Source organism: Sycon ciliatum, chromosome 6, assembly GCF_964019385.1.
Source record: "Sycon ciliatum chromosome 6, ocSycCili1.1, whole genome shotgun sequence".
Lineage (NCBI taxonomy): Eukaryota > Metazoa > Porifera > Calcarea > Leucosolenida > Sycettidae > Sycon > Sycon ciliatum.
In genome coordinates, this window is record NC_088648.1 from 3413656 (window position 1) to 3440173 (window position 26518).

Sequence of the window (26518 nt, forward strand, 5' to 3'; positions counted from 1 at the left end):
CAGCAACCCCTTTAGAAACCATATAAGTAGTATTTTCAGGATTTCAAGGGCCCGACACAACAGATTAGTTCACTTCCGTGAACAATTGTTTTTGGTCGGCTTGTCGTAGCAAATGTTCGGAGTGTTCCCGGAAAATCGGAATAGAAGAAGTCGAGGCCCTGACAATATGGATGACCCTCTGTCTTGGCACATGAACGTACATACAACACGGTGAACTATGATCAACTAGTACAATAAGTAGAGACATCAAGTGAAAAGCTCATCATTCGCTCCCTTGTCACTGGACAGTTCTGTCCGTTTGGTTAAAAAAAGAAAACAAACAAACAAACAGAGCAAAAAATCATGGTTGATAAATATGGTGGTAAAGACACACCTGGCAGTATGGCGGTAAACACACGCCTGCCCACACAGGCTCTCTAGGCTGCAAAGTTCTAGCACAGAGCTCTCCTTCCCACCACCACCACAATCAGTTCGCGCCTGGCGCCTGGTCGATGCATGGCTGGCGGTATCCGGCATAGCAGGCTGGTACATCAAGTAACGCATGGCACATAGATGATGACACAGCAACGATATAGCTCGATTGCGACGTACGTTTCGTCCCCGCTGGACTCATCAGGCAATCTTCTTCTTGGATGTCTTCATACGGAGCTTGACTCCGGAGAATGAAGTTGAAGACACCACTGCAGCTGTACTTATGGTTGATAAATATGGTGGTAAAGACACATCTGGCAGTATGGCGGTAAACACACGGCTGCCCACACACGCTCTCTAGGCTGCAATTGTGTGGTGGTGGTGGGAAGGAGAGCTCTGTGCCAGAACTTTGCAGCCTAGAGAGCGTGTGTGGGCAGGCGTGTGTTTACCGCCATACTGCCAGGTGTGTCTTTACCACCATAATTATTTATCAACCATAAGTACAGCTGCAGTGGTGTCTTCAACTTCATTCTCCGGAGTCAAGCTCCGTATGAAGACATCCAAGAAGAAGATTGCCTGATGAGTCCAGCGGGGACGAAACGTACGTCCGTCGCAATCGAGCTATATCGTTGCTGTGTAATCATCTATGTGCCATGCGCTACTTGATGTACCAGCCTGCTATGCCGGATACCGCCAGCCATGCATCGACCAGGCGCCAGGCGCGAACTGATTGTGGTGGTGGTGGGAAGGAGAGCTCTGTGCCAGAACTTTGCAGCCTAGAGAGCGTGTGTGGGCAGGCGTGTGTTTACCGCCATACTGCCAGGTGTGTCTTTACCACCATATTTATGTGACAATATGACAATGTGTATAGTGTGACGATACAATGTGTGTGTGGACAAACATTACGATTATGTATTTGTTGTGGTGACATCTGTCATCAGTGTGTCATGCCTCTTACCTCATTGTAGCTTCATCCGTAGTCCGCTTCCATTGTCCTTGTTCTATATTCTATTCTATTTCTTCTAGTGCTAGTCGTTTCACTTCTCATCTTTCCTTGAAGTAGTATATTTGAATTGTAATTGTTTTCCTGCAACGATCGCTCGTTGTGTTATTTATTTGTGTCTTGACTTCATTATTTATTTCGCCAGCGCCTGCAAGGCTGCATGCGCATGCTAGATTCTGTGTTCACGCGTGACTGATGATGTCATCGCTATGCTTGCTTGCTGCGCGTAGTCGCTAGTCGCGTAGCTGGTCTTGTTGTTTTCTTTGCTTCGTTCCAGGCGATGCGCCGTTTTGCGAAAAGTCGACGTTTAGAGGTAGTTTTATTATCCCAAATGCCAAAGCGCGGGAAAATTCAAATGCAAACAGCTGCATTTTGGAGACGTATTTTTTATCGACAGTCGGGCAGTCAATGCCAATTTTCTCAAGAAGAAGAGTATTCAGAGGCATTGTTGTTCATTTTCCGTTGATACTATATGTGTGTCCTAGTGTTTGCGAGTGTGGTGGTTTTGCTAAACCGTTCGCATGGCGGGCGGGTTTGTAAGAAGAAAGGCTTCAGCCTTTGACGAGCGACGAGAAACCTGTCATTTCGTGCCATTTGAGTTAGCAGTAGCACCGGACAATACTGACACATGTCTGCGCCAGCAAACATAGTGTACTAACGGATCAAAAACAGCCACAATGTGTGTCACTGCGGAAACGGGCTGTAGAGGTGCATTTGCAAAGCTGCTGATTTTCGTCGTCTTTCAATGCACAGGGTACGTATCATGCCCTTGGCATAGGCCAAAGCACGAAAGCTTTAGTTGGACACCACCCACAATCTCCACGTGGGTCCCAGTGTACCTGCTGCTGCCGATGAGAACCGCCCTACTAGTATAAGCGGTTTGCCAACCCATGTGTCCTCAATACGACTGAGAATACATCAGAAGTACGCCATAAGCATTGGAAACCTGTACAGTTGAATCCAATTTAGACCAGAATGACTGTATTGGTTGGAAATGCATTGCACCATTCCACTGAAACGTTAACACACAAGAACAGGAAAAGGATGTAACAGAAAACGAAAGAATGTAACACAAAAGATAATCCCAAACCGTCCAGCGGAAAAAAAGAACGTGGGAAGAAACGCACTGTGGCTGGTGTAGGAAGCAAATACTGCAAATACTAGGCTAAACGGGAAGTACCAAATTATATGGTTGTCGAGCATCTCCTCAGAGTCGACAAAGGGATAAAGGAATGAGAGAGACCGACTAATTTTCGTCAAAACTGTCACAAGCCAGCAGCTGGTGATTGTTGAGGAAGGTAGTTACACCACTGACCGACACCACTCAGTGCTGTGGGTGTTATGAACCCTCTAAGATTCTCTAAATTGTCAGGATCGTACGACCACACGGCACGAGGACAACTCTTTTCCTTTACACAGTATATTTCACTTCATCTGATAATTAACAATGAACACTAATAACACCAGCTATTTATAGCATGCAAAAACAGCGTACATGCAAAACATAAGCATATAAAACTGGACATAACAGCGTATACAGCAAAACGCACACAACGCATATAGCGTATGCCATGCAGCAACATCAGCGGTACGGCGGAGTCGAAATACAACATTTCAACGAATACAATGCCATAAGCGCGAAGGCCTTTCCCAATTGAGAACTGGTGGTTTACAACATTCTCCCCACCAAAGGGCTTCTCACCGCCGTACAACAATGCACACAAGTCAAAAACGATCCGGGGCTCTGACTACGCGCCCAGAACGCGTCATCTCCTGCTGCCGTGGTGGTGGTAACGGTGCTGACGATTCATACGCTGGCTGCTGAGGGACGATAGCAGGTTGAGCTGTATCGGCAAGCCCAGGGGCCACGTCCTGTGACGATACTTCTAATGGCACTAACCTTTGGATCGGCCTCAACAGGGTACTGGTACTCAACTTAACCTTGGCAACACGACGCTTACCATCTCGACCAGGGAATAACTCGATGATCCGTCCCAAACGCCAGAACTGTTTGCGCTTGGTATCATCGAGAACAAAGACAACATCACCCATAGCTAAAGGGCGCGACATGGTCTGTTGGTGCTTGTTCAGCTGACTTAGGTACTCCACCTCCCAACGATTCTTGACATGCTCCAGTGTCCGACTGAGGTAACGCAATCTCGATGACATCTGCACAGCGTCCAGGGTACCTGCTGGCTTCTCTGACGACATCCAGATGTTACCCATCATCATTGCAGGGGTTACTGGTGGCTCATCCAGGCTATCAGACACATAAGTTAGCGGACGACTATTCACCACTGCTTCAACCTCATACAAGAGGGTCTCAAGCTCCTGGACCTTCAGAAACGCTGTTCCCATTACCTTTTTCAAGGCACTCTTCACTGTACTAACCATTCTCTCATACAAGCCTCCATGCCATGGTGCAGCTGGAGGATTGAACATCCATGGCACACTCAGTTTGTCAGATGCCGCCTTGAACGTTGTAGCGTTGTCAGACCTGATCCGAGACGGCAAACTACGTCTCGCGACAAACTTCCGAAATGCGATCAAGAATGACTCAGTACTTAAACTATCGACCACCTCCAAGTGAACTGCTCTGGTGGTGGCACACACAAACAATGCTATCCATACCTTCGGAGATGACTCACCACGGCGCACGTACAACGGACCAGCATAGTCGATGCCGGTAGTTGCGAACGGCCTCTCGTGAACAACTCGGTCTTCCGGCAGCGGCGGGCAGACTTCTGAGGCAGCCTTAGCCTTGTAGCGGCGGCATGTAACACATCGCTGAGTAATGTTACGTAGCGCCCGTCGACCACCGATAATCCAGAATTTCTGACGGATGAACGACAAGACTCCTTCTACACCTTGGTGCATCCTTTCAACATGCATTTTCTCCAACAGCAACTCGGTCAGATGATGTTTGCCTAACAGGACTGGGTGCTTGGCTCCATACGCCAACTCGCTGTGCTGAAGTCGTCCCCCGGCTCTGAGCACTCCATGCTCATCCAGAAACGGTGCAAGCTGATACACCTTCGACCCAGGCTTCACTGGTTGACCTTGCTTGATCAGCTCAAGATCCTCAGCGAAACATGCGGCTTGAACGATGCGGTACAATACGTTGTCTGCTGCAAAATAGAGTTCAGCACGAGGCTCAGTGTGCTTCCACTGCAACATCCGAGTCACCATGCCCTGTGCCCTCGACCATTTACTGAATCGGAGCCACCATTCCTTATCAGATTCTCGACTACAGGTGGTGGCTGACACTCGTACTTCTACACTGGACTCATCTGTAGCTGCGGTTGAGGATGCGGTGGGCCAGTCATTGGGCGCCGTGATCCAGGTTGGTCCGCCCCTCCAGAACGGACTACGGATCTGCTGTGCACTACTCCCACGCGACGGTAAATCTGCTGGGTTGTGAAGGCCCGGGCAATGGTTCCACACAATGCCGACCTTTTTCGATATCTCTTGGACTTGACTGACGCGGTTAGCCACAAATGTTTTCCATTTGTACGATGGATTACTGATCCAATGAACGGTAGTGAGACTGTCAGTCCAGCCATAGACTTGCGTGACGGTCACACGCAGCTCCTTCAGCACAAACTCAGCGTAGCGAGCCGCTAAACATACTGCTTGTAACTCAAGGCGGGCTAACGTGGGTGGAGACACGGGTACCACTTTGGCCTTGGCAAATACCAAGTGCGACTGTCCATTGGCGACTGCATACAAACAACATCCAAACGCTTTCTCACTGGCATCGGCGAAGGCATGAAGCGCAATCGGCGTGTCAAGATTGCAGCAAATCCAACGTGGTATGTCAATGCTCACCGCTTCGGCCAACTCTCCCCACCATTGCGCGCATGCGGCTGCGATGCCATCAGGCAACTTATCATCCCAGTCGCCTCCGACTTTCCAGGCTTGCTGTAGCAGTATCTTTCCCGGCACAATTGCCGGTGCTGCTAGACCTAGCGGATCAAACACTGACGCAACACACTTGAGGAGGGATCGCCGGGTCCAAACAGACGGCCTATCGGACTCGCCTAGCGCTGCTATGCTGAGCAAGTCATCACTGGTTTTCCATTTCAGACCGAGAACTTTATCTCCGGCCTCTGGATCGCACGGGATTTCGTTGCCTCGCCACTTGCGTAACTCCATGCCAGCATCCGTAAGCACACGCACGCTGAACTCTTGCATCTCCTTAGCTTCCGAGGCATTTGAGACACTAGAGACCAAATCGTCAACGTAGAAACTCATGAGCAAGAGATCAATACGATCTCGCTCTTTGGGTGCAGACAACGCCCGTAGCTCCTTCAAGTGATGCTGAATCACCGCAGTAAGCATGTATGGCGAGCAGTTTACGCCAAATGGCAGTTTCGTTAGCCTCCAGGTTAACAGTTCATCGCTGTCGCTTCGACCGGGCCACAAGAAACGCAGGTACGGACGGTCTTCGGGAATAACCGCGACCATGAAGAAAGCCTTGCGGATGTCCGCTTGCAGCGCGCTCTTATATTCACGGAACCGTAATAGCATACCTGCGAGACTCGGCAATAGCGACGGTCCAGGGTCAACCATGTCGTTCAACGACTTGCCATCTGGCGCCGTCGCCGAGGCATTGAACACCACTCTTAACTTCGTGGTTGCAGCGTGCTCGCGGAATACACCATGATGCGGTACATAGTACCCGGCATCGCTCTCACATGGCTCCAGCTCAATTGCTCCAAGCTCGCGGTACTCCCTGATCAGCACATCATCATAGAGCGCACGCTTCCCATTCCTCTTCAGCTTTTCAAGAAGCCGCGTTGCGATGACTCTAGCTTGAGCATAGTTATCCGTTGGGCGACGCTCATTTCGCCACAAGAGACCCACTTGGTACCCGCTGCCCTGGCGACATAGCGGGAAAGATGGCAGGTGCTGATGTTGTTCTGGAGGTTCATCCAACTGCCATAGTTTGTCGATGTGGGCTGTGACACATGACACGGTCACCGGCTGACTGTTACGACTTGGTGCAGACGCTGGACCAGATAATACATTACCTATCTCTGTGTTCCACACCGTCTCACCATTAACTTCCTTCTTGCTGTGCAGTACCGCGTTGATATAGTCTGCACCAATCAGCATATGTATTTCGTCTGATGTCCCTTGTTGAGGCTTGTCACTCAGCTCTACTCCCCAACTGTGCCACTGCGCAATGGTCTGCGGACTTGCGCACTTCAGGTCCAGCTCTAGCGTTGGTTTCACGAACGCGCGTACCCGAATGCTAGCGGAGCTACCCTGGATCGTGATGGCGTACTTATCCATGCGCTGTTGGGTTGGTTCGCGCCGAACGGCTTCACCTCTACATTTTCAACCCCAACGTGTTCTGCATCGATTGCTGACACCAACGCTGCAGTCACGAATGACGCCTCCGCACCCGAGTCCAGGAACACGCGAACCTTCGCGTTTCGAGTTCTTCCCTCAACTCGTGCCACTCCGGTCATCAGCCGCACACTTGGCGAGTGTAGACAGCACGATCCAACATTCTTCTCCGTTACTATCTCAGTCGGTTTCTCCCGGCTGTAACCTGCTCTATCCAACACATCATGTATTAGCAGGTGGTGTTTCCTCTGGCATTTCGTGCATCTCGCGCCTGACCGACATTCTCTGGCCATATGGCCATACTTAAGGCAGTTCCAGCAGAGTCTCTCTCGCTGCAGAAAACCCTTTCTCCCTTCCTGTGGCAGCGACTTTAGCTGCTTCTCTGCATCTGCGACCGATATCGCCATGCACTGTGCCGACGCCGTGGGCCTTGGCACGGATCGTTCTACTGGCTTCCTGGCAGTATCACCCTGTCGTCCGTGTGCGACCTTGTAAGACGCGCCGTGCTCCTGTACCTGGCGCAGAGACATCCCGTAGCACTGCCGTTCGACCAGGTACGTCTTCATCTCAGGTCCGCATTGCTCCAAGATTACCTGCTTTGCCATTGCTTGCAGCACCGGGGCCATTTTACCTATATCGGCGCTATACTTGGTGTCCACCTCGCCATCTTCTGTCATAGCGAGTGTGGCCCACACCTCTACCTCTCGGCAAACACGGACAACGTATTGATGAAACGACTCATCTGACCGCTGCTTGCCGGTCAGCAATGTCTTCCACGCTTTATTCGGAGTCTTTCCGAGTGAGGCAAGCAACTCTCGTTTTGCTTCCTCGTAATTATTGCATCCAATACATATCCTCTCCGCTTTGCTACCCGCTAGCGCGATGCGCAGTCGCAGCAGCCATTCGCTTTCTTCGAACTCGTTCTTGGAACAGATGTCCTCGAACAGGTCAAGATAACGCTCCAATGGCTGCGTTCCATCATATGAGGGGATTTTCATCAACGGTTGACGCCCCCCGCTGTGACTGGGAGATTCCTCTGTACCTCCCATCGCGGCTTTACCCTCACCCTCATGCGCATTGGCGATGCGCTCGTTAATCTCGTGTAGTGTTTTGGCAAACTCGGTGCGGAGCGCCTCCTCTCGCCGTCTGGCACTGCGCTCCTCACGCTCCGCGTACTGTTGGAGCCTCTGCTCCACATGTACCTTCAACAACTCGCCTTCTAATCCTAACCGCTCTCCATTGTCGATAAAGCTGGCTTCCAAATTGTTCCATAGTTCCTCTGCCATGCTCGCTCCTATCCTGGCGTGGTCGCCAAATGTTATGAACCCTCTAAGATTCTCTAAATTGTCAGGATCGTACGACCACACGGCACGAGGACAACTCTTTTCCTTTACACAGTATATTTCACTTCATCTGATAATTAACAATGAACACTAATAACACCAGCTATTTATAGCATGCAAAAACAGCGTACATGCAAAACATAAGCATATAAAACTGGACATAACAGCGTATACAGCAAAACGCACACAACGCATATAGCGTATGCCATGCAGCAACATCAGCGGTACGGCGGAGTCGAAATACAACATTTCAACGAATACAATGCCATAAGCGCGAAGGCCTTTCCCAATTGAGAACTGGTGGTTTACAACAGTGGGTAATGATTACGTGCATCGATCATTGACATTGTGCAGCACCTTACAGCAATAAACCAGACAAAGCAGTACAATACCATGCAGAAGATGAAATGCTTGACGGAGTATAATTAGTAGCAAACAAACTGTTACACAATGGAGCAACATTATTTGCTAAAATGGCATATTTTATTACTTTGACGAATACCCTCCACATAACATTCCCGCTACAAGCATTACCAACTCTACTGTCCCTGATGCAGGACTAGTGGCACACATTCCTACTGCATACCCCAAAGCTAAGAAAGGTGGCATCATGCTCATGTGAGCCAGTTGGGTACCACCCAAGCTCTGCACCGGGCTCTGTCCAGGTGCCTACACACAACCCTGGAGGACGAATGCAACCCCAAAACACGATGTAGTAAAAGGGCAAGTCCATGGACACAGCTGTCAAAGTTATCCACCAAATTGACCTACAGCAGGCCAATGTACAGTGGAGGAGAGTACCGAGAAACTAAGAATAAAGGACTTATCGTCTGTTTGTCAGACTATCTGTCCCCGGGGAAAATCGCGATTCCGCGGCCGCGTTTTTTCCCCGCGTTTTTTTGCGATTTTTAAAAGACCACGTTTTCCGCGATTTTCCCGCGTTTTTTGAACTTTTTTGTTGCGCTACACGTACACAAAGTGCACAGTTCGGTTGACCGTTGTGAGCCGTTGACGTCAAGTAGTGAGTCTACGTGTAGGGCGCGCGCTCCATAGCATACACATGGCACATGACCTGCTCCCCGGTAAAACTGCCTCATATTAACTGCAAACTTGCCGCATATCAATAATATTCACCGCAAATTCACCGCAAATGATGCCATATTTACCCGCAAATTACACCTCAAATTCTGTGATTTTTTCCGCGATTTTCCCTGGGGACAGGACTATCTACCCCAAGCTATGGTCATGAGGGTGGACAATACTGTATGGTGACAATTCCACCTCGCTCTCGTTTTCTCCCCTGGAATGAAGCTTCACACACATACATGTACCTGTAGTACCTGTGGTGTCTACAAGTAGTATGAACAGTCCTTCACGCACTCCACTGCTTTCTATAAAAGCCTGTCTTATGCAGAAGCCTGTTCTGAACACAAGCCTGAGTTTCAAGATATGCAGTTAGCACAATAATGTGGATTTTGCATCGGCAACCATAAAAAGTTTGGTTTGACTACAAACATAATGCAACATAATGTAAATAGAGGCCTAGCCACCACACCGGCTTCTACAGAAATACGCCTGGCTTTCATACACGACATTACAGTAAGTCATCCAGTTCGCACTCACCCACTTCAGTTGCTGCTTGCAGACGTATTAGACGCATACAGCCAGTCAAGTACGCTTGCAGGGATCTTTTCTCAACGGGGAGTAACGGCTGGCCATAATACCTACAATGGTGAACATAGCAAAAGGGAAGGGCATTCAAGACCTGCAGCTCCATGTATACATGCCGAGTGTGAGCGTGGTGTCTGTGGACAAAATCGACAAAGAGGTACCCTGGCAACAAATGTAGTGCCAGGATGCCAGCAGAAGGCTACGTGGCACACCAGTCCAACATGTAAATCAACTACCATCCACTGGTCACACTAGCCCAATTGATGCAAGTACCACAGTTGAAGTTCCATGGCCATTTGCCTGCCACATGCCAATCACAACAAGCACTGAAGAAGAAACTGAGACGAAGCGACGTCAAAGCAAAACACTAACACAGACAGGCGGGTTCCACACACAGTGAAACTTCAGTATGAAGTAGTACCAAGAGTCCATGGATGGCGGTGCCGTAAAACCTACAAGTGGAATTCAGCTACACTGGAATTGTTGTCTCTGATTATCGCTTAATTTAAGCAACAAAATCTACTATCAACTACCCACCTCTTCAAGGTAGGGATTGTGAAGAACCAATGACCCCTAGTCATGGTGTGAGGCTCTGACAAACATCTTGCAGCAGTCAGACAGCCTGTCACAGACCTGACAAAAGGCTGTGGGTGCATTTGAGGAGACTGAAAAGCAAGAAGCCAGCAACGAATTGGACCAAGATTGAGTCAATGTGCACACAGGTGATGCGTGCATGTCCTTGTTTACTGGAATTATGGCGTATATGCTAGAAACATGGAATGCGCTACGAATTCTGACCTGAAATACACAAATATACACATTTGCCTGAGTTTCAATGAGCATGGATAGACGTGGAACACAATACTTCCACTGAAAATGGTGATATACCGGAAACACAATCCATCTGCTGCTACATGGGCGAGAAACTATTGTAACCTGGGATATTTTGAAACCTAGGTGTGATGAAATGTCACTTTCGTGGATTTTACACGTATCACAAAAAAATTCTTTCATTTCGTGCCATTTGAGTTAGCAGTAGGTCTGGACATAGACATGACCAGATCTTTACACAGGTTGGTTGGGACTATCTTTCTGCTATCTCGGATATTGTGTAAGATGTGATGGAGTCCATTACTGGCTGAACACCAAAGGAGGGAGGAAATTTCTACGACTGTACTGTAAGAAAACGACAACACGAAACTTCCCAATGGCTCAATAGCTGACCCCAAAAATATCACGGATCACTTTAGTACTTACTCAAGTCACATCGAATTCCTTATCGGCGGGCTCCAGGCTGTGGAACGCCTCCAGTGGGTCTGAATGTTCGACAACGTCAGCCATTACTTCTTCACGGAATCGTCATCTTCACCTCTGTACAAAATGAGCTGACCGGGATAATAAAAAAGGGCTTTTTTTCGCTCTGGCGCATGGACTGGTTCGAGTTGCTGTTGCTCGACTTCGTTTTCTGATCTATTTTCTGCATTCAATGGTGGCCGTGATGGCTGTCGCTGCAATAGCAGCTTCAGCCACGACGGGCCTCTATCGGTTGCTCTGCCGCCATGTTGGACGCCATGTTTTAGACGTGTCTTTTCCTGGCCAAAGTGCTGGTGATTTTGTGTTCTTTTCTTGTTCTCTCTCCTTTTCCTACTTGCATTTTTCGTGATTCATACATTTCAACCAAGAGGCTGCCGTTTGCGCTGGTGTGTTGTGTTGGGCGAAGAGGGGTGATAGAGAGACTAGATAGCTCCAGTTCTCCCACAACTTTGTGGTGCCGAAACCCAGGAAAGAGTCAGGAAAGTGTTTTCGGAGTACGAGTGTCGTAGTGATTTATTTATTTTGTGAGACGAGAGTTCTTACTGTGAGTTCCTACTGTGTGTTCGTGGAATACTCGAGTGAATCATGTCTACCAAGTATCTTGTCCAGCCGTTTTCTGGCAAGGATGGTGAAGACCTAGAGGAATTCTGGGCAAAGTTTTTAGTTTTGGCCACTGCCAAGGAATGGTCCGACGAAGATGCACGCATGCAACATCTACCCTTATATTTGCAGGGCGATGCATTTCGAGTGTCACAAAGTTTCTCGTATGGCAGAGAGTGACAAAAGCAAACAAGCAGAGGCCAAGAAAGTTTTAGTGAGTGCGTTCAGTGTGACGCCGTCCAGAGCGTATGATTTGTTCAAGCGCCGTTGTTTGCGTGTGGATGAAAGTGTCGACGCGTATGTGGCCGATTTGCAGCGTTATGCAGCGCTGTCGGGGCACAAACCGGGTGGTACCGCCAGCAAGGATCCGATTGTGATCGAGCAACTGATCGCTGGCCTACACTACAGCCCGAATTTGGCCGCCAGCTGAGAATGTCGCTGGCTGGCCAAGAGTTTTTTTTTTTTTTTTACTGAATACCACAGTACCATCAGATGCTGCACAGCGGGGGCGGTGGCATATTGGATGGAAGTGGGGGCGGGGCAAAAGTAACTCCTCCGACCAAAGGTCTCGGAATCATCATTACTCCTGTGCGCCGATACATAGGAGAAAAGAAACATGTGCATCCAAGAGGGGAGCACCGGCTTTGCAAACGATAATGGGGAGAATTTGAGATTGGGATAGGACAAAACAATAGTAAAAGCAGTGCACCGTAGGAAGATGGAGTGAACTGATAATCAGATTTTAAGGCTGAGCGAAGGGGATCAAAGAGGGGTAGAAGGGAGCTGGAGTGCGGTCAGTATAATTAGGCTGGTGTGTTGGCAGAGATCATAGCCTGTCTGTGGCCCACTCCCACTTGCTGCTTGACGTTTTTCTTGAATGTGTGCATACCTCTGCGAGAAGGGGGAGACTGCAGAAGGGTAGGTGGGAGCTGATTCCACGTTGCGATGAGGGAGTGGGGAAATGAGCGGAGCGTGTTGTTTCATGTCTGAGGAGGAAGAATACTGGTGAGTTGCGATGGATGATGTGTTGCAGATCTGGTTGTCTCACGAGTAGACATGCGGCATTGCGGTGCGGCTGCTGATGGTGGCAGAATGGCTTTCACCATTTCCGGACCCTCCACAAAGTGCAGCTTGTACAGAAAGCAGAGCCCTGCTACGGTACGGCGAATGTCGAGGCTCGGGAGGTATGATCCATCTCCAATTATGTGCAGGGCACGGCGCTGGATGGCAGTGAGGCGGGCCAAGGTGGTGGGGGCTGCGCTCATCCACACCAGCATGCCATACTCTAACACAGGGCGGACAAAGCCACGGTACACGATTGCCCGGTGCTTTGGGTCTAGCACAGCCGATGCCTTACGGAGGAAGCCGAGCCGCTGGGCGCCGCGTACTGCAAGCTGTCGGATATGGCTGCGGAATGCCAGCTGCCTGTCGAAGGTGACGCCAAGAAGCTTGAGCTCCTCTACTTCTGGCACGACTGCTCCTTGGAAGCGTATTGCGTTCGGGGGGGGGGGGGTGGCGAGCGGTGGTGGCTGATGGTCAATGCCTGCGACTTTGTGGGCTCAAACTTGATCCTCCACCTGCTTCCCCATGCTGCCAGTGAGTCTACTGCCTGCTGGAGGATTGCTGTCTCTTCTGGCAGTCTGAGTCGCGTGGTGATGCACTTGTAGAGAGTTGTGTCGTCGGCGTATACAGCCAGCTTCGCCCCATCAGGCAGGTGGTCTTCTGCGTCGTTGACGTACAGAAGGAAGAGGGTGGGGCCGAGGATGCTGCCCTGTGGCACGCCAGATTGGATTCGGTGGGTCGGTGAAGACTGGCCACCTATGACGACACGGATGTGGCGGTCTGTCAGGTAACTCCGGAGCCAGGCAAGGAGGAAGCCACTTATGCCGCACCGCTCAGCCTTGTGGAGGACGCCGTTGTGCGAGACCTTGTCGAAGGCCCCGGCAATATCTACTGCGAGTACCCTGACGAGGCCTCCACTGGCAGCTGCAAGGCTCCACTCATGCTGAAGAGCAATCAGCAGATCAGAGGTTCCCAGTCCAGTACGAAAGCCAAACTGCCTGTGAGAAAGGATGTCATTCTTCTTCAGGAAGTTGGACAGGCTGCGGTTCACGATGGACTCCATACACTTAGACATTATGGGCAGTAGTGATATCGGTCGGTAGTTTCTGGGGTTCGACTTGGGGCCTTTCTTGTGTACCGGTACGACGTTGGCAACTTTCCACATGGCAGGTTGATGACCACTGCGGAAGCACAGGGTAAACAGCTTGGATAGGGGCAGGGCCAGAGAGTCGGCACATTTTCTCAGCACTCTAGCAGGTACTGCATCAGGCCCTGTGGCTTTACTTGGGTTCAGGGCTCGGAGTGTCCGGCGTACGGTGGCTTGGCGGAAGTGGACTGTTGCAAGCGTATTTGCGGTGCGCTGGCGGACATGCGGGAACGGCCCCGACTGTTCTGCAAAGTCATCGTCTAGGCTGCACTTCTGGGCAAAGTACTTCCCGATGACGTTAGCCTTGTCGTGGCTTTTGGTGCATTCCATGCCATCGGGGTCAACCAGGACTGGGATGGAGCTGTCCCGGCCATGCCCTCCAACTCGTTTAATCATGCTCCACCACTCTCTGTCCTGCAGGCTGCCCGTCCGGAGCCGTTGCTTGACATGGTCGAGATGTCTGGCTTTGGCTCTTGCTAGACATCTGTTGAGTCAAGGAATGCTAGCTTGTACGTACACTGGAGCGCTCCATTTCTGGGGTCATCGCGGAATTTCCGCCAGGCATTGCGCTTTCTGTCAACTGCTGCAGAGCATTCTGGCGTCCACCAGATTGGGTCCTGCGGTCTGGTCTTGAAGACCTTGGATGGTATAAAGCGTTACATTCCCTCAGTGATTCGCATGGTCAGAAGCTCACATGATATGTTAGGGTCGTCGCCGATTATTGTGTCCCAGTCAGTAGTCCGGAGGAAGGCAGAGAGGCGGGGCCAGTCAGCCCGCTGGTATCGCCATACTGTACGAGTGGTGGGTTGGTCTACAGATGCAGTAAGCTGGAAGTCGGCTATGACAACAGCATGGTCTGATCTGCCAAGAGGTGGTTGGGTGGTGGTAGACACAGTTCCAGGCACATCTGACATGACGAGGTCAAGGATGTTTTCTCCACGGGGGGCTGAGGTGACGTGTTGTCGGAGACCATGTACACAGCACATGTCTTCTGCAGCTTTTCCAGCAGCCGAGGTGCGTGGACTTCCAAGCCATTCCCGGTTGTGGGCATTGAAGTCCCCTGCCACAATAATGTGTGAGCAGGACTGCCGGGCTTTGTCGATGTCAGATTCCAGCTGGGTGAAGATACTGCAGTCGCTGTCTGCACTCGTCCCAGGTCTGTAGGCAGCACAGATGCCAAATCTCATGCCTGACGGTGCAGCAACACTAATCCAAAGAGTTTCACACTCAGAGTTGATGTCCAGTTGTTTGTACGCCATCCCTTCTTTCAGCCATATGCGCTGTCCGGTCTCGACGTATTGGGGGGGGGGGGGGGGGTAATAGCCAGGGATTGAGACTTCCGCAACTGTAGCCTTGTCGGGCAATAGTTTGGTCTCGGTGACGACAGCGATGTCTACATGCAGGCTTTTCAGAGTATGCTGAAGCTCATCCATTTTGTTGTAGATGCTGGATGCATTCGTGAGCAGAAGACGGAGTGAGGGGGCCTTAGTTTTCATTGTGACCGTTGGCGTTGTTTGGGTTGGTGCATGGCCTACATTGGGTGGTGGGCTCGTGGGTCTGTGTATCCTGCTGGGGTGGCTGCGCACCATGCTGGTCAGCTCGTTTTGCATCCTGCGGCAGCGAATCTGGTGACCGTTCTGCAGAGGAACGTTTGTGGCTGTGAAGGGGGGGGGGGGTTACAGGTGTGCCGGCAGCGGCAGCGGACAGGCCACGACTCGCGCTCAGGAAGTCGTTAATTGTGGCGCCAATCCCAAGTTGCTGTTGCTCTTGATTATGCTGCTGTGCTTCCAGCTGGTTTGTGCTACTGTCGCTACTGCTGCTGCGGCGACTGCTGGTGCTGCTGCGGTGACCACTGGTGCTGCTGGTGCTGCTGCGGCGACTGCTGGTGCTGGTGCTGCTGCTGGTGTTGTTGTTGGCGTTGTTGCTGCTGCTGCTGTTGTTGTGCTTGTTGTGGCTGCTGCTCTTGCTGCTGCTGATGCTTTTGGCCGCAATTGCATTTGTGGAGGTGTGGAATCTCCACGACCTGCAGTAGAGCGGCCTTGGCCAGAAATTAGCTGACATCACTGTCAGCTTGCAGGTGGCATCAACTGATATCCTGGCGGACACTTTCCCGTTTCCGGCTGTGTGTAGGCTGCATTGGTGGGCTTTGACAGGCGTCCCCACGCTTTCCGACCTACGGTGTACAAACTCAGTGAGGCTGTCCACCGTACAGTCGGGGCTCAAGTTGCCCACAAAGAACACCGATCGCTTCTTTCTTGGCGGGCCCGCGGCAACTAATTTCCAACTGTCATCCTTGATGACGGCCAGGATAGGTTGGCTCTTCTCGCAGTTTGATTGCACAGGCTCAGGATCGACCAAGCCGGGGTCGTCCGTACGGGTACGGGTTTCGTGCTGTGCAGAGCCAGAGGTCACGTCGGCCTGCCCTGACTGTTGTCCATCATGTGCATCGGCTGGGTCAAGCTGGTTTGCTGCTGGGTCAAGCTGGGGAGGTTTCGTACGGGTACGAGATTTGTCGCCTTGGGCTTGGTGCTGAGATCGTGCAGGGGCCTTGTCGTGAACAATGGCGGATTTCTGCAGGGAACAAAATTCCTCACGGAGGCCTAGGAGCTGCGCGGAGAGGTCGTCCACACGCTGATGGAGACGCGCCTCACGATCCCTCGACTCACTGACATGAAAAGTCAAGGTCTGCAGCACGCTGAGCAGAGTCTGCTCTATATCCGGGAGGGAGCAGAGAAGTTTCATCGCAGGCTCTCCTGCGAGCTCGCCCATGGCGAAGAAGTTCTCCCTGACTGCTTTACCTACCTACACCCCTACACTACGCTACCCTACTACACTATGCTACCCTACACTGCCACTAATACTACTGTCCTACTTCCAGACCGGCCTGTTGCCGGCTGGGCTGTCAAAACACTACGGAGCTGAAAATGTCACAACTGTCCACAGTCAGTGCATTCGCTGACGATACCTGCGTGTCTAGAGCGTGTGCGTGCGCTCAGAGCCAGTGAGACCGATGCTCGGTAGATTCTACACGAGCAGGTTCAGCCAGAGCGTTTCTGCTAGTGCCAGTACCAGGAGTTACAGTGGAGGTGTACACCGACCTCGCAGTACTGTTGTCTGCTATAACTGTAATCAGCCTGGGCATGTCCAGCGTAACTGCCCAGAGTTCAAGAAGAAGCAGAAGCCCCGTTTCAGTGGACCAGTAGTGTGCCACTTTTGTGATCACCCTGGTCATGCAAAGCCAGCGTGCCCTGAGAGAAGGAAGTGGCGAGAAGCCAAGGCAGCAGAACGTGTGGCGGCTGCTGGTACGTCGCATAGTAGCAGTGACAAGTGCCTGTGTGCGGTGTCCACTGAAGCTGCCCCCTTGCCGAGGATCTATGTGGACGTGGAGTCGGCCAAGCCGGATGACTGGTGCCGTGGAGAGGCCATGCTGGACACCGGGTCGGCTCGCACGCTAGTGTCGTCTGGCTTTATACGTGCGGCTAAGATGTGCAGCCAAGTGTCGGCGGTAAAGCAGGAGAAGCTCCTCGCCCTGGATGGCGAAGCCCTGCCGATTTCGGGGTCAATTTCACTAACGATTCGTCGCCTGGATGGACCCGTAAATTTGCCGCCTACCCGTGTTGTTGCGTTTGTAGTTCCTGAGCTGTCGGTTATTAATGCTGACCTGTTGCTGGGATCTGACCTTGTCCGTGCCATCGGTGGCGTCAGGTTGCAGTACTCTGAGTCAGGTGATCTGCGGTCTGTGTTGTTTGGTTCGTCAACCGCCAATAACCCTGAGCCTGTGTCGTCTGTCGTTACTGATGCTCTGCAGTCGCCGGATCAGCACCCGTCTCGGCATGTTAGCGTGGTGCAAGACGGTGAGGACGTGACGCTATCTGTCGAGGATGGTCAGATAGAGTGGCTAGCAGCTGAGCAGTGTTGGCATGCAGCATGGAGGTGGAAGGACGACAAGCCACCTACCGGACGCATCGGCAGCGGCATTGGGGAGTACCCCCGGAAACTTAGCGATGATCAGGAGAAGCTGTTCCAGCATGAAGTGGACTCCTGGATCGGTAACGGATGGCTCATCGAGCATGATGAAGAGGTACACGGAGCTCCTGCTGCAATTCTACCATGGCTTGCGGTCAGCCAGGAGCACAGCCTACTACACCTGTTAGGCCTTGCCTCGACTACCGTGCGCTGACCCGTGCCCTCGTTTCTCAGCCCGGTATGGATGCCTCCGTGTGTAGCGAGAAGTTGCGTGAGTGGCGTACGCACGATGCCAACGAGTATGAGATGTTGGATATTCGAAAGGCCTATCTGCAAGTCCGTATGTCACCTGAGTTGCTACGGTATCAGTGAGTGAAATGGAGGGGAAAGCTGTACGTGATGACCCGCATGGCTTTCGGGTTAGGCGTTGTACCGAAGTTCATGGACGTGATAGTCAAGTGGTGCACGCGAGATCATGATGGTGTTGACAATTACGTTGACGATCTGTACGTCCCGAAACCGCAGACAAAGGCTGTTGCGGATACCCTCGAGCGCTATGGCCTGCGCACGAAGCCAGCTGAGCCCGCCAGTTCCGCACGAGTACTCAGACTTCAGCTGTTTACGGGCCAAGATGGTCAAACCCGTTGGAAACGTCGAGACGGAGTGAGTCTCGAGTGTGGCAAGCTGACCAAGCGTGGTGTATTCTCGTGGTGCGGCCGACTGGTATCGCACTACCCCGTGTGCTCGTGGCTGCGACCTGCCTGCAGCATTCTGAAGCGCCGTGCGTGTCGTGATGGTGGTGGTTGGGATGATGACGTCCCCAATCATGTGGTAACCTGTTGTGCCGAACTAGCAAGTCGCGTCCAAGATGAGGATCCGGCCACAGGCGTGTGGAATGCGTCAGTGAACGAGCAGCAGCTCACCGTGTGGTGCGATGCGTCTGATGTCGCATATGGCATTGTTGCCGAAGTTGGTGGTGAAGTCATGGAGGACAAGTCTTGACTTCGCGATGCCGACGAGAAGAAGCATATCAACATCGCAGAATTGGAAGCAGTAATCCGTGGGTTGTCGACGGCAGTCGAATGGAACGCCAGTAACATCCGTCTTGTCACTGATTCCAAGACCGTGTACGGCTGGGTGAAGTCGTGCCTGAACAATGAGCGGCGTGTCAAGGTGTCCGGTCTGAACGAAGTGTTGGTTCGCCGACGACTAAACATCATCGACGACATTGTCGCGACCGCGAAGCTGTCCGTCACCATTGAGTGGGTACCGTCCCAGCAGAACAAGGCTGACAAGCTGACGCGTGTCCCAGATTTGTTTATCCGCTGCTGGAAGAAATCAGCCAAGCCAGATGTAGTTGCTGCCGTCTCTGCACCCCCGAAGGTTGTGAGTGCTATTGTGTTACAGGACATTCTTGATGCGCAGAAGTCTGATTCTGTTGTTGTTAGTGTGATTGAGTCTGTGCGTCATGGTCGTGAGATTTCCGACCCGGTATTTAAGAAATTGAAGTCTCAGTTGTCTGTATCTGATGATGGTTACTTGTATCGTAGTGTGAAGGTACCGCCGAATGATGTGCGTGTTGTACCAGTTGTGTCTCAGTCATTGCAGCAGCGAGTGGTGTGTCGTGCCCATGCTGTGAGCGGTCATTCCAGTTGGGAGACCACATGGAAGCTGTTGCGTGCGAGTTGTTATTTTGCAAATATGGCTGTTGTTTGTCAGTCGTTGATTCAGTCGTGTGATGTGTGTGCTGCTGCTAATTCGAAGCGTGGGCCTGTTGCTGAGCCAACACGTCCGGTTATTCCATCTGGTCCGTGGAATGTAGTACAGCTCGATACCCTTGAGTTGGGTCCGAATAGAAGCCACTGGTATCATTGTGTTCTTGTCTGTACCGATATGTTTACTAAGTGGGTCGAGGTTGTCCCATTGGTTCGCCATGATGGTCCGTCTGTAGCAGCTGCGTTTGTGGATGTATGTTCCCGCTGGGGTGCCCCAGCAGTTGTACGTTGTGACAATGGAACAGAATTTGTCAATCATGTAGTTACGTCTTTGTATGATGCATTTGGTGTAGAGGTGCGACATGGTGCAGTGCGTCATCCGCAAAGTCAAGGTGGTGTAGAGCGTTTTAACCGGACTTTGCTGACTTTAATTTGCAAGACTGTGCAGGAATCCGACGATTGGGTGTCTGCTTTGAATGTATTATTGTACTATTATCGTATTCGTCCCCACTCTGCGCTTGGTGTTTCCCCAAGTGAAGCCATGTGTGGCTGGGTTCCTCATGGCTAGATTGTGGACGATGAACGTTGTGACATGTCCCCCAGTGCATGGGTTGATAGCTTGTGTAGTAAAGCGGCTGTTGTGCGAGACTACGTGGAAAGTGAGTTGTCCTCTGCTGATTTTGTTCAGCCTGTTGGGTGTGTAAACCCCTACAGTGTTGGTTCCACGGTGATGTTGCGGCAGGGAGATCGCCGCCAGAAGCGAACAGCGCCGTACGAGTCCGGATGGACAGTTGATAGTGTTGTGTCTCCATCAACTGTTGTAATTGTTCGAGACACTAACTGTAGTGACTACACAGTCACCAGCACACTCAGTCCATTACCACTCGGATGTCTCGTTTAGACAAAGAACGATGAAACTAAAGATGAACAGCAAGATATCAATGCATGCCAGAGAGGCAAGGTGACCAAGCCATAACGGGCACCAAGTAGGCCCAGTTAGGGTCACCAGGTCATGCACTCTGGATGTGCGGGTAACCCCATACGGGTAATGTGTATACTAAATAAGGTGAGTGCATAAAGCATCACTACATCTCCCTTCTGAGATAAAAGGCTCATACAAAGTAACCTAAAAGAAGAAAGTGGGAAAGGAGAAGAGAAAGGTAGGTGCAACAAAACAAATAATGTAGGTAGTCAGAATGATACATGTGCAATAGGTTGTCTATGTGCACAGTAGCCGGGATACGTCAGCTGTAGAGAGTCAACACTCTTCGATGAGACGCCGCGCTGGCTGGCCACGATTGTGACGAATTGGTCGATCTGGCTCGGCTGCATTTGGCTGGGCATTACACACAGGGCCATCAGTGTCGACCGGTGGTGCTGATGGTTGCTGGATCAAATGGTGCCGATTCCTTCGAAGCGTTGCTCCCGAAGACCCGATGCGTACACGATACGAGCGGTCACTGAGTTGTTCCAGCACAGTGCCTTCCGCACCAGTGTCAGCTAGCCAAACCTTGTCTCCTGGTTGCAACACAGGGAGGGGGAGTGTTGCATGCCTCCGATCAAAGTCTGCTTTCTGACGGTCTTGTTGAGTTGCTTCTTTCTCAGCGACGGCGGTCAGATCAGGCCATTCCGGTTTGAGCTGCTCTGCAGTGACTGGCAGTGTTGTCCGGAGGCGGCGACCGAATAGAAGCTGAGCTGGTGCGAACCCGTTTGCTAATGGCGTAGCACGGTAAACGAGGAGTGCGTCTGCTAAGCTGGTATTCTTCTCCAGAAGACCCTTGGCGGTGCGTACAGCTCGTTCCGCTTCGCCGTTAGATTGCGGGTACTGCGGGCTTGACGTTCGGTGTGTGAAACCATACGATGTGGCAAAACTTCGGAATTCGGCACTGCCGAATTGCGGCCCGTTGTCGGAGACCACTGTGTCTGGAATCCCGTGAACGGCAAATAGACTGTGCAAGTGTGCGATGACACGAGCAGATGTGGTGGACGTCATGGGGATTACGTCTAGGTAGCGAGATAGGTAGTCAACGACGACAAGGTACGACTTTCCTCTGTGCTCCATGAGGTCACAGCCAATCGTGCTCCAGGGCAGAGCTGGGCGTGGAACCGGCTTGAGGGGCTCCCGGTGCTGTGTGCGGTGTTTCGTGCAGGTGGGGCACGTGGCAACCATGTTCTCAATCTGCTTGCTGAGGCCAGACCACCAGATGGAATCTTTGGCGCGTGCCTTGCATTTGGACACTCCCAGATGCCCGTCATGCAGGGAAGCGAGAACAGCGGAGCGCATGCTGGGTGGAATGACGATACGTGGGCCATGGTAGACCACTCCGTCCACACACGACAACAACTGACGTTCGTGGTAGTACGACTGTATGTCCTGCTCGAGACCTTTCGCTGAGCTAGGCCATCCGGTGCGGATGTACTGCAGGACACGGTTCAGGACTGGGTCGGCAGCAGTGGCAGAGGCAATCTCCCGGGACTTTCCGGATGACACGATGGATTGAATGGAAGCCGCAACGTTGATCGTAATCTCGGCATCGAGTGACGGTGTCTCCGTGCATGGCTCAGGTGATCGTGACAGAGCATCCGCCACAATGAGGTTCTTCCCTGGTATGTGGACTGCTGTGGGGTTGTATGCCATCAGTCCCATCAGCAGACGTTGGCAGCGGAGTGGAACTCTGTTGAGGTCACGGGTATTAATCAACGGAATCAACGGCTTGTGGTCCGTATGCACGACGAGAGATGGACACCCGTATACGAAGCTGTGGAAACGCTCACATGCCCACACGACTGCCAGACATTCTTTCTCTATCTGGGCGTACTCGCGTTCGGTATCGGTGAGGGAACGAGATGCATAGGCAACTGCCCGGTAGTCTGTACCGTGTTGCTGAAGCAGAACTGCGCCAAGGCCATAGCTGCTTGCGTCGGCACTGACAACTGTTGGGCGGCTTGGGTCATAGAACGCCAGACACGGGGCCTCTGTGGCCAACTGCTTCAGACGATTGAATGCTTCCTGCTGTGGCTCGGCCCAATTCCAGACAGTGTCGTCGCGAAGTAAGGTCCGCAGAGGAGAGCTCACCTCGGAAAGGTTGGGTATGAAACGGGCCAGGAAATTGAACATTCCAAGCAGGCGTCTCAGGTCAGAGACATCTTTGGGTGGCTTTAGGCTGGTGATAGCTGAGATCTTGGCAGGGTTCGGCAATACTCCCTTGTTGGTGATCAGGTGACCCAGGAACTTCACTTGGCTCTGTCTGAACCGGCACTTCTCCTTGTTGAGCGTAATGTGTGCGGCATCCAGAACCCGCATGACTTCTGCCAAGTGACGGTCATGTTCCTCCATTGTGCGGCCGTAGACGATGATGTCATCCATGTACACTGACACGCCGGGGAGACCATCCAGGAGACCGGAGACTCGGGCCTGGAAAATCTCGGGCGCTGATGTTATGCCGAATGGCAACCGGTTGAAGTGGTACCTTCCAAAAGGCGTAATGAACGTCGTTAGCTTGGCAGAGTCCGACGAGAGTGGAATCTGCCAAAAACCCATTGGCTGTGTCAAGAGTGGTAAATACGGTCGAGTTCGACAGTGTGGCCAATGTGTCCTCAATGGTCGGTAGCTGGAACGCTTCCCGCTTCACGGATGCATTTAGCCGTTTCAGGTCGACGCATATCCGGACCTTTCCATTCGGCTTCAGTACCGGAACCATTGGCGAGCACCATTCTGTGGGCTCCTTGACTTTTGTTATGATGCCACCATCCTCCATTCTCGCGAGCTCTTCGCGCACCTTACCAAAAAGGTGGTGTGGGACTCGTCGGGCTGTCACACAACGGTATGGTGTCGCATCGGACTGCAGGTGGATATGTGCAGGCAGTCCCTCCATGCATCCGGCCAGCGGCTTTCCAGATGGAGGTTGGACCTGGGCACGGGTGGCACTCACGCGCTTGACAAGTCCAAGTTCATCACATGCAGAGCGGCTGAGTAGGCAACCACTTGCACGCTCCAACACGTACATTCGAACATCGGTGGCTTTGCCCTTGTACTTCAGGCTAGCTGAAAAAACGCCACACACAGGTAGAAGCTGGTCATCGGCACCACGCAATTGTACCTTTGTTGATTGGAGTGTGGGTTGTGGACTAATGCTGAGCCATACAGTCTTGGACATCGTTGACACATCCGCCCCTGTGTCCAGCTTGAAGCGTACCATCGTTGTGCCAACTTGCAACTCTGCAAACCAAGGCGAGGTGTCTGATTTGTCCGCAGCGGTAGTGCCAACAAAAAACTGCTCTGGGTCGTCAGATTCGTCCGGTGCAAAGCCAACTGAGTTCATGCCGACGGTAGACGATTGACGGGTCGCCCTGCAAACTTTCGCAAAATGGTTTTTCTTTCCACACGACCGGCACGACTTGCCTCGAGCTGGACATCGATCTCTTGGATGCGTCCTACCGCCGCAGTTGGGGCAGCACGATGAGGATGGAGCAGCATGCGTTTCTTGTTCGCGATGCCATTGCCTGCTGTCGGGTCGTTTCTTTTGGTGTACACCAGCAGCTGCGAGTCCACCAGGTCCAACAGAGGATGCGCCACGACTATCTGACGACTGCTCTGCAACCTGCTGTGCAACACGCTCTGCCTGTCGTGCAAACTCGAGAGACTTGGCAAGTGTTTGCTCCGAGGGGGCTTTCATCTGCAATTCTCGGCTGACACGTTTGTCACGCATGTGTGCGATCAGTCGATCTCGAATCCGGTTGTCTGTTTCTGCTTGAAACTCACAATGCTCCGCACCTTTATACAAGGCACGCACAAACTCGTCAAGACTCTGGCCGGGCTGCTGGATAATTTGCTCGAACTTGGAGCGTTCGTGAACTATGTTGACGGATGGGGTGAAGTACGTGTCGAACGCCTTCAAAACTTCATCAAAATCCTTCTTCTGGTCGTCCGATAGTCCAAGCTGGTGCTCAAACACCTGATCAGCGTCCATGCCCATGGTGTACACTAGAGTAGCTACCTGTACCTCATCCGGGGACTCGTCTAGTTTGCTGGCGATTCGAAACCGATTGAATCGCAGCTTCCACGCAGTCCATTGCCCAGGATGGGTAAAGTCGAACGCAGAAGGTGGGGAAAAACGCAAAGCCGCCATGAGGACTTATCGTCTGCCACTTCTGACACCATGTAGTGACTACACAGTCACCAGCACACTCAGTCCATTACCACTCGGATGTCTCGTTTAGACAAAGAACGATGAAACTAAAGATGAACAGCAAGATATCAATGCATGCCAGAGAGGCAAGGTGACCAAGCCATTACGGGCACCAAGTAGGCCCAGTTAGGGTCACCAGGTCATGCACTCTGGATGTGCGGGTAACCCCATACGGGTAATGTGTATACTAAATAAGGTGAGTGCATAAAGCATCACTACACTAACGGTCGACATTCTGTGAAGACTGTCAATATTGATCTAATTAAGCCGTCAAGTGTGAGTGTGCCTGGGTATGATGATGCATGTGCTTCAAGTACTAGTGATTCTGATTCTGATGTGCCAGCGCAACCACTTCAAGTTGGTGGTCATCGTCTTCGCAACCGTGCTGGTCTCGTTCCTCCTGTTCGTTACCGTAGTTAACTGTTGACGTGATGTCACCAGGGGGAGGTGTGACAATATGACAATGTGTGTAGTGTGACGATACAATGTGTGTGTAGACAAACATTTCGATTATGTATTTGTTGTGGTGACATCTGTCATCAGTGTGTCATGCCTCTTACCTCATTGTAGCTTCATCCGTAGTCCGCTTCCATTGTCCTTGTCCTTGTTCTATATTCTATTCTATTTCTTCTAGTGCTAGTCGTTTCACTTCTCATCTTTCCTTGAAGTAGTATATTTGAATTGTAATGGACCGTATGCGTGTTAAAACAAAATGGCGTCACGATTTATTGAAAGTGGTATAGTTGGTGGTACGAGTGTTCAAACCCATTTGAACTTCATACTGTTCGTCTTCTTTTTGACATGCTCTCTTTCCATCGTCCTTAGCTTTTGTTTGTTGAGAGCTGTTTCGGCTTTCTCCTATACCTCTGGGGGATGCCAAGTGATGGTTTTGAGAGGCTGGTGATGGCTGTGAGCGAGAGTTTGCCGATCGGCGTCGTCCTCGCTATAGCGATGAAAATACTAGTTACTGCGCACCTGGCAGATATCACAACACGTCGGAGCGTCCAGGAGCAAAGGAATCTTAGGTTTTCACTGGAATCTAGTTCCTCCAGCATCATGTAGCCCACCGTCGGTGAATGGCGGTCCAGAAAGGTCGAACCTGGTCTTCTGCAGCATCTCGCAGTCCTGCAAGGCACACTGAATACGCCTGTCATGTATTCTACAAATAAAAATCACGAAGTAGTGGACTTTACAGTGATGAGTCTATCCTGTATGCTGCAAAAGACGCAGGATATGTGACTGGTGTCCGTACACTGGACGCCAATATCATCCCAGTCTTCTCCTGCAGGATCTGTTTGACATTGACATACCGGTATGCAGTGGGTCGACATTGGCCTGGTTTGGCAGCTATCTGCCTGGTTGGATGTAGCAGGTTTGCATTGGCGCGTCGTCCAGTCCGACATTTTCTTGTAACTGTGGAGTACCGGCAGAGTTGGAGAGGTTGCTCATGCTGTGAACACATCTCTACTGCCTGTCTAGTCCTGGAAGTGCCGTCTCGCCGCTTCCTTGCTCTACAGTCACGCTGTTATTTCGCTTTGTTTCGTGGTGCAGATCAAAACCTGCCCAAACAACTGTGAGCTCGCAACATGGTATGGACAAATTGCACCACTCATGCTGGTTAACTAAAACCGGGATAGTCGAGTAAGCGAGTTCACTCCCTGGGCCATGGCAAGATCTGTTCAGCGCGGGCTATTCCAACCTCCAAGTGCATAGTCACCGATCGATCCGCGATGGTGGTTGAC

At 51.6% G+C, this 26518-nt stretch overlaps 1 protein-coding gene and 1 long non-coding RNA gene across 2 annotated transcripts in view; one reads left to right on the forward strand and one right to left on the reverse strand.

Moving 5' to 3' along the window:
* The window catches only part of LOC135819178 (hepatocyte growth factor receptor-like), a 207131-nt gene that overhangs the window by 67707 nt on the left and 112906 nt on the right, over positions 1–26518 (forward strand). The gene's annotated exons all lie outside the window — the stretch shown is intronic.
* LOC135818789 (uncharacterized) lies at positions 8422–11217 on the reverse strand. Its single transcript, XR_010553749.1, has 4 exons — positions 11041–11217; positions 10321–10448; positions 9736–9836; positions 8422–8469 (listed from the first exon to the last, which is right to left on the reverse strand). It is a non-coding gene; the product is annotated as an uncharacterized LOC135818789 (long non-coding RNA).